This window comes from Carcharodon carcharias, chromosome 7, assembly GCF_017639515.1.
Source record: "Carcharodon carcharias isolate sCarCar2 chromosome 7, sCarCar2.pri, whole genome shotgun sequence".
In the NCBI taxonomy this organism is placed as follows: domain Eukaryota; kingdom Metazoa; phylum Chordata; class Chondrichthyes; order Lamniformes; family Lamnidae; genus Carcharodon; species Carcharodon carcharias.
The window spans coordinates 165,693,189-165,708,320 of NC_054473.1; the positions used below are offsets into that span (position 1 = coordinate 165,693,189).

Sequence of the window (15,132 nt, forward strand, 5' to 3'; positions counted from 1 at the left end):
CAATTGTCTTGTCTGTCTTGGTACTGAGCTGCAGATGGAATGGTCAGGGTTAGGGCAGGCATCTGTAGCTGGTAAAGAGGGAAAATGTAATACAGAGCGGGGTATTTGAAACTTTCCTGGGGGGAGGGGGTTCTCCTCAGTGCGTGACTTTGCACACAGCCTCGGAAGGGGTGAGATCCACAATGGGCACTGGGACATCTACAGTTATGGGTTGGAATATCAACCACAATGACTATGGGATCCACCATTACTGGGCAAAGCTGGAGAATAACAGAAGGGAGCTCTACCTGCACACCACGGGGTTCCAGGAACATTGGAGGGACAGTGACACTCATGGAGGGAGGGTCGAAGCTGGTCTCACAGTAAAATCTGAGCATCAACATCTTGGCAAGTCAAAGTAATGGCGCAATAACAAATCGAAAATGGAAAAGAATCTGGACGGAAGGGGTCGGAGTCAGTGTGGGAGGAGCCCAGGACTGCACACGGGGGCCCATTTCAGGTGGCAGCTTCAACCTGCTTGTATTCAAAACATTGAAATGGAGTCAGGGCTGAGAGAAAAGTAGAAGATCTCCTTGAGAAGATTCCATTGGAGCCAATGCCATTTTTACAGCTTTAAAGAGAGGAGTCACCAGCCTCACAATGCAATCGCTCCATTTGAGCTTCAACAGAACGGTAAATGAGAATGTTAATGAGGGCAAGTGTCTAGGAAGCACAACTGCTGCATAGCTGCCAGATCATCACTGAAAGCCTATAATGTGCTTCATCCAATTGGCATGGATCACAGGCCAAAGGGCATCCAGTCATTGCTGAAGTGCAACTTAAGCTTGATTAACCTACATGATAATAGATTGCAGGAGTTCCTTTGGTAAGGTCACACATTTCCTGATGTCTCCAAAGCTCTCACAAATTCTGTGGGATTGAAATGTAAAGCGTCAGGGTCGGCATGATAGGCACCAGGGTGTGCAAGTGTGTGTCTCAGCTGCAAGGCTGAATCAGAGAGAAGTTATTAGTGCAGTAGCAGCTCTGGGGCATTATGTTGTCTTTCTGTGTGTGAGTGGGAGGTCTATTATATCTGCCCTGTGTTCATTAAGCTCTTGCATCTATCATTCCCCAGGGAGAAGGAATACTGAATAATGGAGCCGGTGGTCAATGCTGCCTTAACAATGGCAATGACCCGACTGAGGAGGAGGAGAAGGGCCCGGCACCACTTAGCCCAGCTTCAAGAGGAGGCCTGGCCTGAGGTCATGGTCTGGGTGAGGAGATTAGACCCATCCTGAGGAGACAACTAGCACAACCAAGGGTCTACTGCAGAAGACTCTCCTATCTGGAGATGAGTGACAGGCAATGCCATGCCCATCCGCACTTGTCAAGAGATGTGGTGGATCATATCTGCCACATTCTGCAGGAGGATCTAATGCCCCGTGCACTGGGAGGACATCCCCTGCCAGTACCCCTGAAGGTTACCGCCACACTCAGTTTTTTGCATGTGGATCGTTCCAGGGATCCACAGGGAACCTATGTAGCATCTCACAGTCCTCAGTACATAAATGTATCAAAGAAGTTACAGATGCCCTCGACAGTAAAGCTCATCAACATGTGAACTTCACACTCGATAAATCTCGCCAGGCTGCTAGATTTCAGGGATTTGTAGATATGTAAGGCTTCCTTCGAGTCAAGGATGCAATTGATTGCACACAAGTGGCATTGAGAGCTCCATGAAACCAGCCCTGATGTTCATTAACAGGAAAGGGTTCCATTCCATCAATGTTCAACTGGTGTGCGATCATCAGAAGCACAACATGCACATTTGTGCCAGGTACCTTGGGAGTTGCCATGGCTCATACATCCTGAGGCACTCACAGGTGCCTCACATATTCAAAGGGCCTCAGCGAATACAGGGCTGACTGCTTGGGGATAAGGGGTACCCGCTCAAACGATGGCTCATGACACCCATGCGTCATCCTGAGTCACTCGGAGCAGAGATACAATGAGGCATATAAGGCAACACGATCCATCATTGAGCAGACCATTGGCATCCTGAAGACATGCTTCTGATGTTTGGATCGCTCAGGTGGGGCTCTGCAATATTATCCAGTGAGGGTGTCCTGCATCATTGTGATGTGTTCTACCATTCACAACCTGGCTCTTCAAAGGGGGATCCCTTGCCAGAGGGAGACATGGAGGAGGCTGAGAGCTCCTCGGACAATGAAGAGCAGGATGAGCAGGAACCTGAAAAGGGAGATGAGGGTCAGCTCCCACGTGAAGAGGCCCTCGAAGAAGCACAACATGGAAGACATGGCCATGGCACACTGATAGCCACAAGATTCCAGGAAGAGTAAGGTACAGGCAATGAGACAGAGTAAGGTACAGGCAATGAGACACATCCCTTTCTGTCATGCCTGTGGACTGAACGGCCTTTACAACCAGTGATATCGAGAGCAATCTCAGTGTTCAGCCTTGCACCTTCAACCCTCAAGATTCACTAAGCCCTGTTCATTGGAAAGGTTAGCGGCAAACCCTCCATCGCTGCACTCTGGGAAATGATAGTCACCACAATAGCGCAGATGCTGCGTCAAAAGCCTTGATGCAGTGGTCGCCATCTTTATGGGAAGGTTTTTGCGGACACTGAGATGCGTGCATAGTTGGAGAGAGCATCATGGCTGCAGGTCTTGTGTTTTGGCACTACCAATGAATACCAATCATTTGTAGCGACAATTACAACTACCCCTCTAAGGCTAGTGAGGATGCCTAACTCCACCCTGTCTTGTAAAGACTATAGCGGCTAGCGTATTTTGCAGACCCTTCAGTAAAAAGTTTCACACTTCCTTGACATGACACAAGGGGAGAATAAGTATTATGTGTCAGCTACACATCACATGAATGTGAGGCTCACAAAGGGAGGGAAAGACTGAGTGTGAGCATGGATCACCCTCACAATAAGAGGGCACATAGAAGTATGTATATGCTCGATGCTTTCAAATGACAAGACCATTCTCATGAGCAGCAAATGTATTTACAAAGGTGCTTGGTATTTACAATGGTTGAATACCTGTGACCCAGAAGTGAAATCAAAGCTTCCTAATTTTTCTAGCCCTGTTTGCTTGTTCAGATGGACGTAGAAGATCCTGTGGTACTACTTGGGGAAAAAAAAGCAAGTAGCTTTTCCAGCATCCTTGCCAACATTCATCCCTCAACCAACAACGCCAAAAACAGATTAACTGGTCCTAAATTTAATTTGCTATTTGTGGGACTTTGTTCATGTTACTGCTGCAGCTGCCTACAAAAGATCAATGATTGCAATAAAAGCAATTTCTCTTTGGATAACCTGAGCATGTGAAAGATTTTGTCCTATAATTTAAACTTCTTTCTTTCAGGAGTGCTACCTTGAAACTAAAGTTTTTTTAAAAAATATCTTTGTCATAAACAGAAAGGGCATTTTCACTTTATAAATACTGACTAAACTGTGCATTTTGTAGTTTTTTTAACACCTGGGGTGAGTGTGGACAGGCTTTTTCACACTAAAGCTGCAGCAAATGCAGGAGTGACTCGAGGTTACTTAGCTATCAATTTTTCCTCTCCCACTGTCAGGGACCCTCTATCTACTGTCTCTTCCCGATGGCAAGGCTGAAATTGGAAACTCACCTCGTGGAGAAATCATGTGTAAAGGTTGCATCCTATTACTCGATGGTGCACAATTTAGAAAGCTTCTTTATGAACTAAATTTACTAATGATTACTTAATTACTGAAGATATCACTGGAATATTTGTTAAAATATTTGTTAAAATATTTTGCTTTGTCAATAAATAAAATATTTATTGTTTTGCAGCTCATTGCATTCAAAACAGTCATGTATGTGAAAAATAAGAAGGTTACATTTCAGAGGCAAGTAATGCTGCAACACACATTTGGTAAGAGCATATTTGATTATATTGGGGGTGGAGGTGGAGGATATAATTATCATAACTCTCATGTTAACCTACCCTACTAAATTGTTGAAAATAATTTGAAGATTGGTTAGTGTTATCTTCCTCAGGGGGTAGCAATGCAATTTATTGGATTAAGTGGAAAATACAGAATATGTGACAGTTTTTTTTTGGAAACTTGAAATTATCCCAATCTTGTATAACTGGGAATAGCTGGCAATGGCTTGGTGTCTTTTTTAATAATTCACATCTGAATAAGGTTGGGATAAAATTTGTCCCATTCACAATCCATGAACAGAAAATCCAGGGGATAGAGAAGCAAAGAGATTGGGAGCACAAATACACAAATCAGTAGCAACACAGGTTAATAAGGTCATTAAAAAAGGCAAATTAAGGTTTATTTCCAGTGAGATATAATTGGAAAGTAGAGAAGTTATGATAAACGTTTATCAATCCTTAGTTGCAGCATAACTGGAGTACTGCATAAAATTCCGGTCATCATATTATAAAAAAGATACAGATGCACAGGAGGGGGCACAAAACTAATTTACAAGGATGATACCTGAAATGTGAGGTTATACAGGAAAACATGAACAGGACGGGTCCCTTTTATCGTGAAAAGAGAAGGTTGAGGAGCGTCCTGATAAGATTTATTAAATTATATGTTAGACACAGAGAGAGTATTTCCACTTGTGGGGAGGAGCAAAATTAGAGGCCGTCGATATAAAACAATCACCAAAAAATCAAATAGGGAATCGAGACGAAACTCCGTTACTGAGAGATTGGTGAGAATGTAGAACTTTGGTAATAATATAGAGCTGAATCTTCCGTGAAGTGGTAATTACTGCCGGATTGCCCCTCTGCTCCTTTCTTTCCTATGTATTTCTCGCCCGGAGTTCCGACCCGGGCTTAGTGAGAAACATGCAGCATACCTGGTTCCTGAACTCTTTCAGTACAGGGCAGCAGTGTCAGGGTTTAGTGAAGACACTTCCTTTTTTTACGGCACTAGCTGCTGTAAACCAGTAAGTTTAAAGGTCCCAGCCACTTTGACAGGAGAGAGGGTAAATGTGTAAGTTAAGTAGCCAGGATGGGTCATGGGGCGGGGGGCGGAGGTGAGTGGGGTGGTGCAGGTGTGACGGGGGTCGGATGGTTGGGGGAGTTAGTTGATAGGGTTGGGGGGGTGGGGTGCGGGTGGTTAGGAGGGCAATCATCGGGTTTGGGGGTTAGTCAGGTGGTCAGGGAGGGTGGGGGTTAGTCAGGGGGTTCAGTGGGGGATCGGGGTGTCAGTACTATTGTTACCCAGGAGTTAGAAGTAGTTTTAATCCTTCTGACTTTTCCTGGGTAACTATTCTGCTAAGAGAATCAAAACCATCTGAAGTCTCCGATTTAAACCAGTGTGTTGGAGGATTTCAGGCGCAGGGAAATTGCCCAACAGAAGTTTAAACATCCCGGGCAATTCCTGTGCAGTCCTTGCTTGGAGACTTCTGGGAGGTCCCCCAATGTATTTTCTGGAGTACTTCCAGGGTATGAACCCCCAGAGAACAGAAGTTCTGGGCCAAATATATACTTGAGGGGAGGCTGGATAAGTTTATGAGGGAGCAAAGAATCAACAATTATGGTGATAGATGAAGAAAGATAGGAGGAGACTCAAGGTGGAACATAAACACCAGTGTAGAATTTTTTGGCTAAATAGCATGTTTTTGTGCTGTATAATCCATGTAATTCTACATAATCTGAGCAAGGACGTAACTGCTGAGGGGACAGGGTTATTTCTGTTCTCGGATTTAAGAAAGATTCTGTTAAAATGGCATTGTCGTAAATTGAAAAAAAACTGCCAGCATCCCACCAACTGTGGAATTATCTGTAGGTCAGAACTAGCGGACGTGACCATAAAATGAATAGGCATCAAGCAAGGCTAGAAAATAATATTCTCCCCATCCACACATTCTGAATATGTGGAATTTAGCTTCAGCTATTGATAAACAGCTGTAAAAACAGCTGGATAAATGTCTGCTTAGGAATGGCTTTGAGGGATGATGAGTACAGATTGAGGTAACACTTGATAGTTCCTGAGCTAATGAAATCATGGGAATGACATGCCAAGAAAAGCATCTGGTTCAGGCAGGAGATTTAAATGCCTTAACAGCTTGACAGCTCCCTTTGACAGTTCCAATGCAGTTATCAATTTTTTAATGCACATTCATGTCTGCTTATAATCCCAAAGGGCACTTGACCTCTCCCAAAGGGCACCTTACCTCTCCTAAAGGTGTCCCAGGAACATATCCAAAAGGGTATCCTACCTCTTCAAAGAACTCTGATAGGTTTAGACCTTCTCCTACTAGGTCTAATGTGCACATATTGTATTTTTCACCCCCTCCTTGTTAAAATCAGATCAGAGTGAAGGCAGTTGCACTTTAACATGTGCAGCTGTCACCGTGAACCACGGTTGCCCAAAGTTCGACCTGGCCCCATTCCCTTCACCCCCGCACCTCCCCCCCCACCCCCCCCAACTCCAAAAATGATGGGGGCCGAGTTTATGGGCGGGACTTCTAGATTTGGGCCTCTGGCGCCATTTTTGCAAAGGAGAAGATTCTCTCCATCTGCATGGAAATTCAGGCCTTAGTATCAAAACAGAAAATGCTGGAAATACTCAGCAGCATCTGCAGAGAGAAAAAAAACAATGTTAACATTTTAGTTTGGTGATCTTTCACCAGGATCAAGAAAAGTCAGAGTTGTAAAACTTTTAAGCAAGTACAGAGACAGGCAAGGGAGGAATGGAAGAAAGAACAAAAGAGAGGAGTGAAAGGCAGGAATGATTAAAGGACAAATGGGATGAATGTGCAAAGCAATAGGAGATGGCTATGGGACAAATAAAGAAACAAAGGGTAGGTCAAGAAGAGGCATAAATGGGAATAACAGCAGCATTACCAACAGCCGTTGGTACAAATGGGAGTAGTGTTTATGATTAAAACTGTTAAATTCAATGTTGAGTTCAGAAGGCTGAAGGTGTCTAATTGAAAAATGAGATACTGTTTCTCGAGCTTGTGTTGAGCTTCATTAGGTTATTGTAGGAGGTCAAGGACAGAGAGGTCAGAGTGGGACTGGGAAGAGAATTAAAACGACAGGTGACTAAAAGCTCAGGGTCACACTTGTGGACAGAACAAAGTGAGGCCTAATCTGCATTTCCTCTCCCCAATATAGAAGAATTCACATTTTGATCAGCAAATGTACTAAACTGAAAAGCAGTACAAATAAACCATTGTTTCATTTACAAGCAGAGTTCAGGGCCCTGGACTAAGGGAGGGGAGGCTGTAAAAGGGCAGGTGTTGCATCTCCTGCGCTTGCATGGAAAGGTGCTGTGCAACAGGACAATATCTTGGGGGTGACTGAAGAGTGGACCAGGGTATCACAGAGGGAATGGTCCCTTCAGAATGTGGAAAGAGGTGGGGAAGATGTGTTTGGTGGTGGCATCACGCTGGACCTGGCAGAAAATGATCCACTGAATGTGGAAGCTGGTGGGGTGGAAGGTAAAACATAGAGAACCCTATTATGATCCTGGGAGGGAGGGGAAAGAGTGAGAGCAGGGGTATGAGAAATTGGACAGATACAGTCAAGAACATGGTCAACCACAATGCAGGGGAATCCTCGATTAAGAAGAAAGGAAGATATATCAGAAACACTGGTAGGTGGCATTGTCAGAAACAATGTGATGGAGATAGAGAATCTAGGACCATGGTATAGTGTCTTTGCAGGAAGCAGGGGAGAAGAAAATGTAGTCAAGATAGCTGTGGAATTCAGTAGGCTCATGGTCAACAGTCTATCTCTAGAAATATAGATAGAGAAGTCGAGGAAGGGAAGGGAAGAGTCAGAGATGGACCATGTGAAGGCAAGAGGAAATTGGAAGCAAAGTTGATGAATTTTCCAGTTCAGGGGTAGAGCAGGAAGTGATACCAATACAGTCATCAATGTACTGGAAAAAGAGGTAAGGGAGAGGGCCTGAGTAGGGCTGGAAGAAATAATGTTCCATCTATCTCACAAAAAGGCAGACATAGCTGGAATCCATACAGGTTCCCACAGCCAAAGCATTTAGTTTGAGGAAATGAATGGGTATTCTAAGTACACTTAATGTTTTAACTCCCCAAAAGGACAAATTGATTTTTGATTCAGAATATTGTCCACAGGCATTGTACATCTAATCTCCTTGCTGGCAGCATATGGGGAGCTGTCTGTTGTGTCTCAAGCTGAGAAAGTACCTCTCAGCTAATGTAAGTGATGTAGTTCTCATGGGTTTAGCAGAGCAGTATTATTCTCAGTCCTGGAGGCTGATCAGAAGGTTTCAACAACAGTGCAAAAAATCCTGATGCATATTGACTTTCAGAATTGACAACACCTCTCAAATCATACTCTAAAACTGGGAAGGCGACTAATCCATACTAAGATAAAAAAAATACTGCAGATGCTAGAAATCAAAAACAAAAACAGAAAATGCTGGAAAAAATCAGCAGATCTTGCAGCTTCTGTGGAGAGAGAAACAGAGTTAACGTTTCAAGTCTCTATGACCCTTCTTCAGAACTAAAGAGAAGTAGAAATGTGATGACGTTTATACTGTTTAAGGGAGTTGGAACAGGTGAAGCCGGATAGAAGGCCAGCGATAGGTGGGGGCAAAGGAGAGACTGACAAAGATATCATGAACAAAAGGACAAAGGGAGTGTTAATGGTTTTGGTTTTGGCTAGGGCTAAAAAAAGGTGCTGATAGTGGCATTAAGGTAAGAAAGCAGAATGTGATAATAGCAGAATAAGGGTAAGCATTGTGTGAAAGAACCAAGTAACAGATGGCCCTGTTGGGGTAGGGTGGGGGGAGGGGGTGGTGGTGGGGAAAAAAGGATAGAAAATGAGATAAGGGGGGGGGATTAAAAATGGGGATAAAACAGTGAATACATGAATAAAAATAAATGAAAATAAAAATAAACGTAGAAAAAAAGGGATTAAAAAAGGGATGGGGTTAGAGGAGAGAGCTCAAGGTCTGAAGTTCTTGAACTCAGTGTTAAGTCCAAACTAATTCACTAAGTCCAAACTAATTTTAGAAGAGCCACTTCATGAAAGACCCACCATTGATGCCCTCTAAGCTGCTCTTTTCTAACATGGCAGCTATCCAACAAATGGAAGAGAAGAATGAACATTACATTTTTCCTAACAGGTAAGAACATTTTTAACAATATTTTGATCTATTTAAAGGTGGGGGAGGAGTGCTGTAGATTGAAAGCACTCATCCTACCATGATAGACTGCAGTTATACTGCCACTTCTGTGACAGAAAAGCAACAGAAAAGCAAAGTGACTTTGCAAGGAATTGTTTTAGACACCCTGGCAGAGGCAGTGACCACTTGGATTTGTTAACGTATGGGCTACAATTTTAGTGCAATTCATTACTGAGATATTCATGTCACTGACCAGCCCGGAATCTGTTGCCCAATCCTATAGCTTTTCAAAGGCTTCCTTCTTGAACTGCTGTAGTGTTTGTGGTAAAGGTACTCTCACAATTCTGAGATTGCTAAATTATCTTATTGCTAAAGATGAGATATGCCAGCTTGATGACATTCCTCCAAAACTCAGCAATGTTGAAAAGATGGGGAATATTTTTTCCACAAAAGTAATGCATTAGGAGAACAGAAGATCAGGACACAGAACACACAATTCTAAAACTGTGTATGAAACCTATCTGCATTTTTTTGGGCAAGAGAAGTACCACTTCCATTGGGTGGAACTCAGACAATTCTATATAAGACTATAAAGCAGTATAATTCCAAGTACTAACATAAAGACTTTGAGGCTGCTAGTTGAGATCAGTCAGAATTGGCACAAATTGACAAACTTTAGCAGTTTTTGAATTTCAATCAGAGATGTCAAAAGGGTAGCAACTGCAGAAAATGAGACTGACACCTTGGTGTAACAACTGATCCCAAGATGAGCTTTCGACCTCATATTCGCACCATCGCTATCTCCATTTCTATAACATTGCCCCTGTCTCAGCTCAACTGCTGCAGAAACCCTTATCCATGCCTTCACTACCTCTGGATTCGACTAATCCAATGCATTCCTGGCTGGCCCCCACATTCTACGTTCCATAAACCTGAGGTCATCCAAAACTCTGCTGCCTGTGTCCTAACTCGCAGCAAGTCTCGTTTCCCTATCACCCCTGTGCTCACTGACCTATATTGGCTCCCAGTCAAGCAACACCTTGATTTTAAAATTCTCATCCTTGCTTTCAAATCCCTCCATGGCTTTGCCCATCCCTATCTCTGTAGTCTCCTCCAAACCAATTACCCTCCAAGATATCTGTGCTTCTTTAATTCTGGCCTCCTGTGCATTCCCAATTATATTTGTTCCACTTGCCTAGGCCTTAGATTCTGGAATTCCCTCCCTGCACCTCTCCTCATCATTTTCCTCCTTTAATACATTTCTTAAAACCTACCTCTTTGACCAAGTTTTTGGTACTAATATCACCTTATGTGGCTCAGTGTCATACTTTGTTTTATAATGCTCCCTGTAAAGTGCCTTGGGATGGATCATTACATTAAAGATGCTATATCAAAATAAATTGTTATTGGAAAGAAGTAGAAATGTTTGTTGTTGTCAAGTGAGCTTTACACTTCATTTAGTTTACTGAATTTTGACTGGGAGAATGACATTGCATGCTGAATGTGTAAAATGCTATATTTCACATTTACGAGGTTAAAAAAAGTGCCCAAAGGCACAACTTTTTTTAAAAAGTGAAGATATTTCTGAGATTTTTTATACACTGTAAATGTTGAATTTAAAAGGTTTCTCACATGACCTGCTGCTGTTGAGAACATACAACTTGTTAAGCATTTCAGAGTGTTCCAAATAGATGTGCAATGAATTCTGTGTCCTAGCCAAATGATAACATATTTTCTACAGGTGCCTGAATAATGTCATTGGATTTTTGCATAGTATTACCAATGCGCTGTAGCAAACAAATGAAATTTCATTCATTTAATGATAACTGATGAACATAATGTGACTGTTTTTCAACTAAATGTCAAAGTAAATGAAGAATAGAGATTGAGTAATTTTCATTTCCTATAAATTAAGAATGTTAACTGATAGCTAAAAGAAGCTTAATTTTAAGAAAAAGGAGTTTACCGCTAACAATAGCTGGATAGGAAGGGAACGTTTTGAAAATAAGAATGAGGGTCTGGAAATCACAGCCGGAATTTTATCATCACAGTGGGGGCCCTGACAATGGATCTCCAGCTGCGTTTTACTCAGCTCTAGCTGCTAATTAGTTGTTTTTGGAGCTGCCGTCTTTTTAAAGCCAATCAGAGGACCAGCAGATCAGCAGTTTCAGCGGCATCACCAGGAGTGGTGGCTACTCCTGGGACTGTGCCTGAAGCAAGAAGACCATAGAAGGATGCCACCATTGTAACTCAATAAGTGGGCTCTGAGAGTGCTGGACCCAGTCAGGCAGACCCTGGTGAGAGGGGTGAGAGAGGGTAGGCGGGGCTGGGGGGGAGAGGGTCGGTGGTGGTGGGAGGTGGGGTGGTGGCTGTTGGGGGACTTGTTGCTAAGGGTAGGTGGTGCCGTTGCCATGGGGCAGCCACTGCCACTGGGTGGCTCCTCTGTGGCCCAAAGAGTGCCCAAATAGGAAGACCCCTCCCCCACTGAGCTCTTTGAGAGGCCATCAGGGTTTACCTGATGGGCTTCTCATAAAGTGGAGGCCCATCCGAGGTAGGTAAAAGGCAGCAGTAGAGAGAAGAGACCCTTAACTGGCCTCTCGGTGGAGTTGGGCGGCGGGGGGAGGTGAGGGGGTGGGGGGCGGTGGGGGGAGTGCATTTTCCACCTTCCCTAACACTGGTAAAATGGCATGGTGGCAGGAAGGTGACAGATTTCCAATCCCTACAATCATATGGGCCCCGCTACCTCCCAGTCCATCCCCAGATGGGTTAGTAAAATCCAGCCCCACCTCTGTGCAGTGGAGGGTTATCAACCTTCCTGTGTTGTCTGAGATCTTCCAGAATTGAGGATTGATTTCCCAGGTACTGCTCCAAGCGAGCTGGGAGAATAACTTTGCAATGTCAGCAAAGTTCAAAGTTCACCTGGTGACTACCACTGCTGTATCTGGAACTTCCACTGAGATTTGATCATCAACGCTTTACTTAATCCGAGACTTGTAGTTCCCAAATTCTTTTGAGGTAGTCACTTTCATGATGCCAGTGCATGGCGATGGGGGTTTGTAAAAGAAGTGGCCTTTCTGGAATGGAGAGTTAATTTCCCAGCATCCATAGCAGCAGAGGACCTGCTCGATCCCTGAACACATCTACAACATTTGATTCCAGGGATAGAGCAGTTTCTCTGTCACTATGGATGCTGGGTAGAGAACTCCCCATTCTACAATAGTCACTGCCACTTTCAGAATTGCTCTTGGAAGCTTCAATAAACCCAACATTTCATTTCACCTTTTGTTAACCGTGACTGCCCCAATGCCAGCATATAGAAACACAGTTTATTACTGCTGAAAGTGAGGAAAGTTTGAAATGAAATTTAGGCTGCAAATGAACAGAGCTGAAAGCTAGTGTGTGGGAGGGAGTTTGTAAACAAATAGGAATTGGCTTTCCTCATTAAAATCTGAGTTTACCTCTGTAAATAAGTGGCAGCGCTTAACAGATCTAACAGCAGTGCCAAATTCTCGAAATGAATTCAATATATTTAGAGCATAGGGTTGCCAGTCCTGATGGATGGTCTGGCAGCCTCCATGATGGGAGATGAAGCTGAAGCTTACAATCCCGAAGAAAAGTAGAGCTTCACCCTCATGGATTGTGTCTATACACTTCCCAAGTTTGCAGTCCACTGGTCTTCCAGCTCCTAGAGCTTCTTAGCTGATGACTTCTGGCACAAAACCACAAGCAGACACTCAATAACATGGGGCCTATTAGTTACAAGATAAATGCAACAATATTCACTAAATCACTGATCACACAACTCTCAGTTCCTCTTACTAACGCCAGAGTCACTGAGAGTTGTGTGTCATCAGTGACAGTGGTGGCAGTGGCAGGAACTGAGAGCTGTGTGTGTGCAAGCTGACTTGGTACTTACCAAAATGAAGCAGTTACAAATGAAGCAGTTACAATAGCCTCATCAGAAAATTCACTTGGTTAAGTTAATAATCCTGTCTGGGTGGGGGAGAACAGCATGCATAGCTGAATTATTGATTAATTGATGTTAATTTATCTCTCCCCATATTGTCAGTCTCTAGAACTTCCAATTATTTTACACAATGAAGCCACCAGCAACTATCATCAAATTAGATAACTAATATAAAAATAACCAGGAAAATATTTAAGGAACTTGAAGTGAACTGTTTAATCTATTTAGATTAACCCCACTATAAAAAGGCATTTTGATTTTAATTCCCTGAATTGTTCATAGTCAATCCCCCTAAGGTAGGTCAACTCAATACTATGGTTTCCATGGCCCACTGGTAGAATGCATTCTGCTGGTTGGCAAGATATACCTCCTTTTCATCTCTTTATTTTGTGTTGTATCAAACAATTTAGCTGAGACTCATTGCTCGAAGGTATTACAGGTCTGAATGTTACCAGGCGAGGCTGCTTCTTCGCTGCAATGTGCTGTACCTTCGTTTCAGGGTTTTAGATTTTACAACAGGCTGGATTTCTAAGGGAACAAGATAATAAATCATAATAGGGGATACAATTAACAATAATGGACCAATTAGGACAGAATGCAGCACAGGCCTAAGCAACTACACCTATATTTAAAAGGGCCAGGAGTTCAAATAGGCAGAGGTCAGTTGTCTCTTAATGTGCTCACCCATCTCCAGGAGATTATCTTTGGGATCCACATGTAATCACTTCTAAGTTTTGATACATTGTTTTATGCATTTTCTCTGTTGGAGTCCAAATTCACTGCGACTTGTAATATCATTGCAATTACTGATGTCCTGTACATTTCTAATTCAGTGCCCCTAATGTTTTTTTTAAAGCTGGGATTTCATGCAAAAGCACAAGTAACAAACAAGAGAAAGAGAGACAGAGAGAGAACTCCCACCTTGACCGTTTCCCAGTCATTCTCAACGCCTACTTCTGAGTGTCTGCTGTACGGGTTGCACTGCACTTTGATTGCATGGCCTGACAGTGCTGCAAAAGGTCGCTCATGGCTGGATGAAAGGCGAACAAAACCAGAAGCACACTTGTCACATTCAAGAGCAACTGGGTAATTGGTTCTAGAAGCTGCCACGGGCTTAGCTTTGTAGTGAAGACAACTGAACTGAAGACCAGAGTAAGACATCTTTAATATTTAAACAATAAACTTGGCTCGTGAAAAGCTGTCACAAAGCGATTAGGGAGCGGAGCAGCTAAGTAGGTGAGCCTTGTAATTTGTAAGAGATCCATATGTCATAATCATGTTAGTTTTCCCCTTGTTTTCTTCCAGGTGAGGTTGTTCTTCATACATTCCTAAAATTGGGTGAAGTTGATTTGACCTTATGGTCATACTTAAAGTAAACTCCTGGATATGGAGCTTATGGAAACAGAGTGCTGAAACAGTGGTGTAGAGAGTGGATAGTAAGCCTCACAGCCTGACTGAACTCCAGGTTTTTAAAGAATTCCTTGCCATCTATGTTGAATTGTACTTCTTCTGCATGTCTTTAAACATTGATTCAAGCTGAAGCATTACACTGGCATGTGTGGCATGTCATTTTAGAAAGGGACATCAAAGCCTTGGGGAGAGTGCAGAGGAGATTCACTACAGTGATACCAAGGATGAGAGACTGAACAAAGCTGGCTTTGTTGTCCTTGGAATGGTGAAGGTTAAGGGGATTTATAATATGTTCCCTAAATTATGAAGCGCATTGATAGAGTAAAGTTGGAGCAACGGTTTCCACTGACAGGAGGGGTAACCAGGGAGCAGAGATGAAAGGTAATTGGAGAAAGAATCTTGAGGGAATTTTTTTTTTTACAGGCAGTTGTGATCTGGAATGCACTGCCTGAAAGTGGTGCTGCGAGCAGATTCAAAAGTGACTTTCCAATGGGAATTGGATTTCTATACGTGAAAAATAAACATTTACAGGGCTATGGGGAGGCTTACCACTGGACAACTGAAGACTACAGCCAATGAAGCACTTTTGAAGTGTAGTCACTGATGTAATGTAGGAAACGGGGTAACCAATTTG

General features: G+C 43.1%; 1 protein-coding gene across 1 annotated transcript in view; it reads right to left on the bottom strand.

Annotated features, from left to right (window-relative positions):
• si:dkey-238o13.4 (uncharacterized protein LOC560780 homolog) overlaps nt 1–15,132 on the bottom strand; it is a 43,768-nt gene that overhangs the window by 27,858 nt on the left and 778 nt on the right. The window lies entirely within an intron of this gene.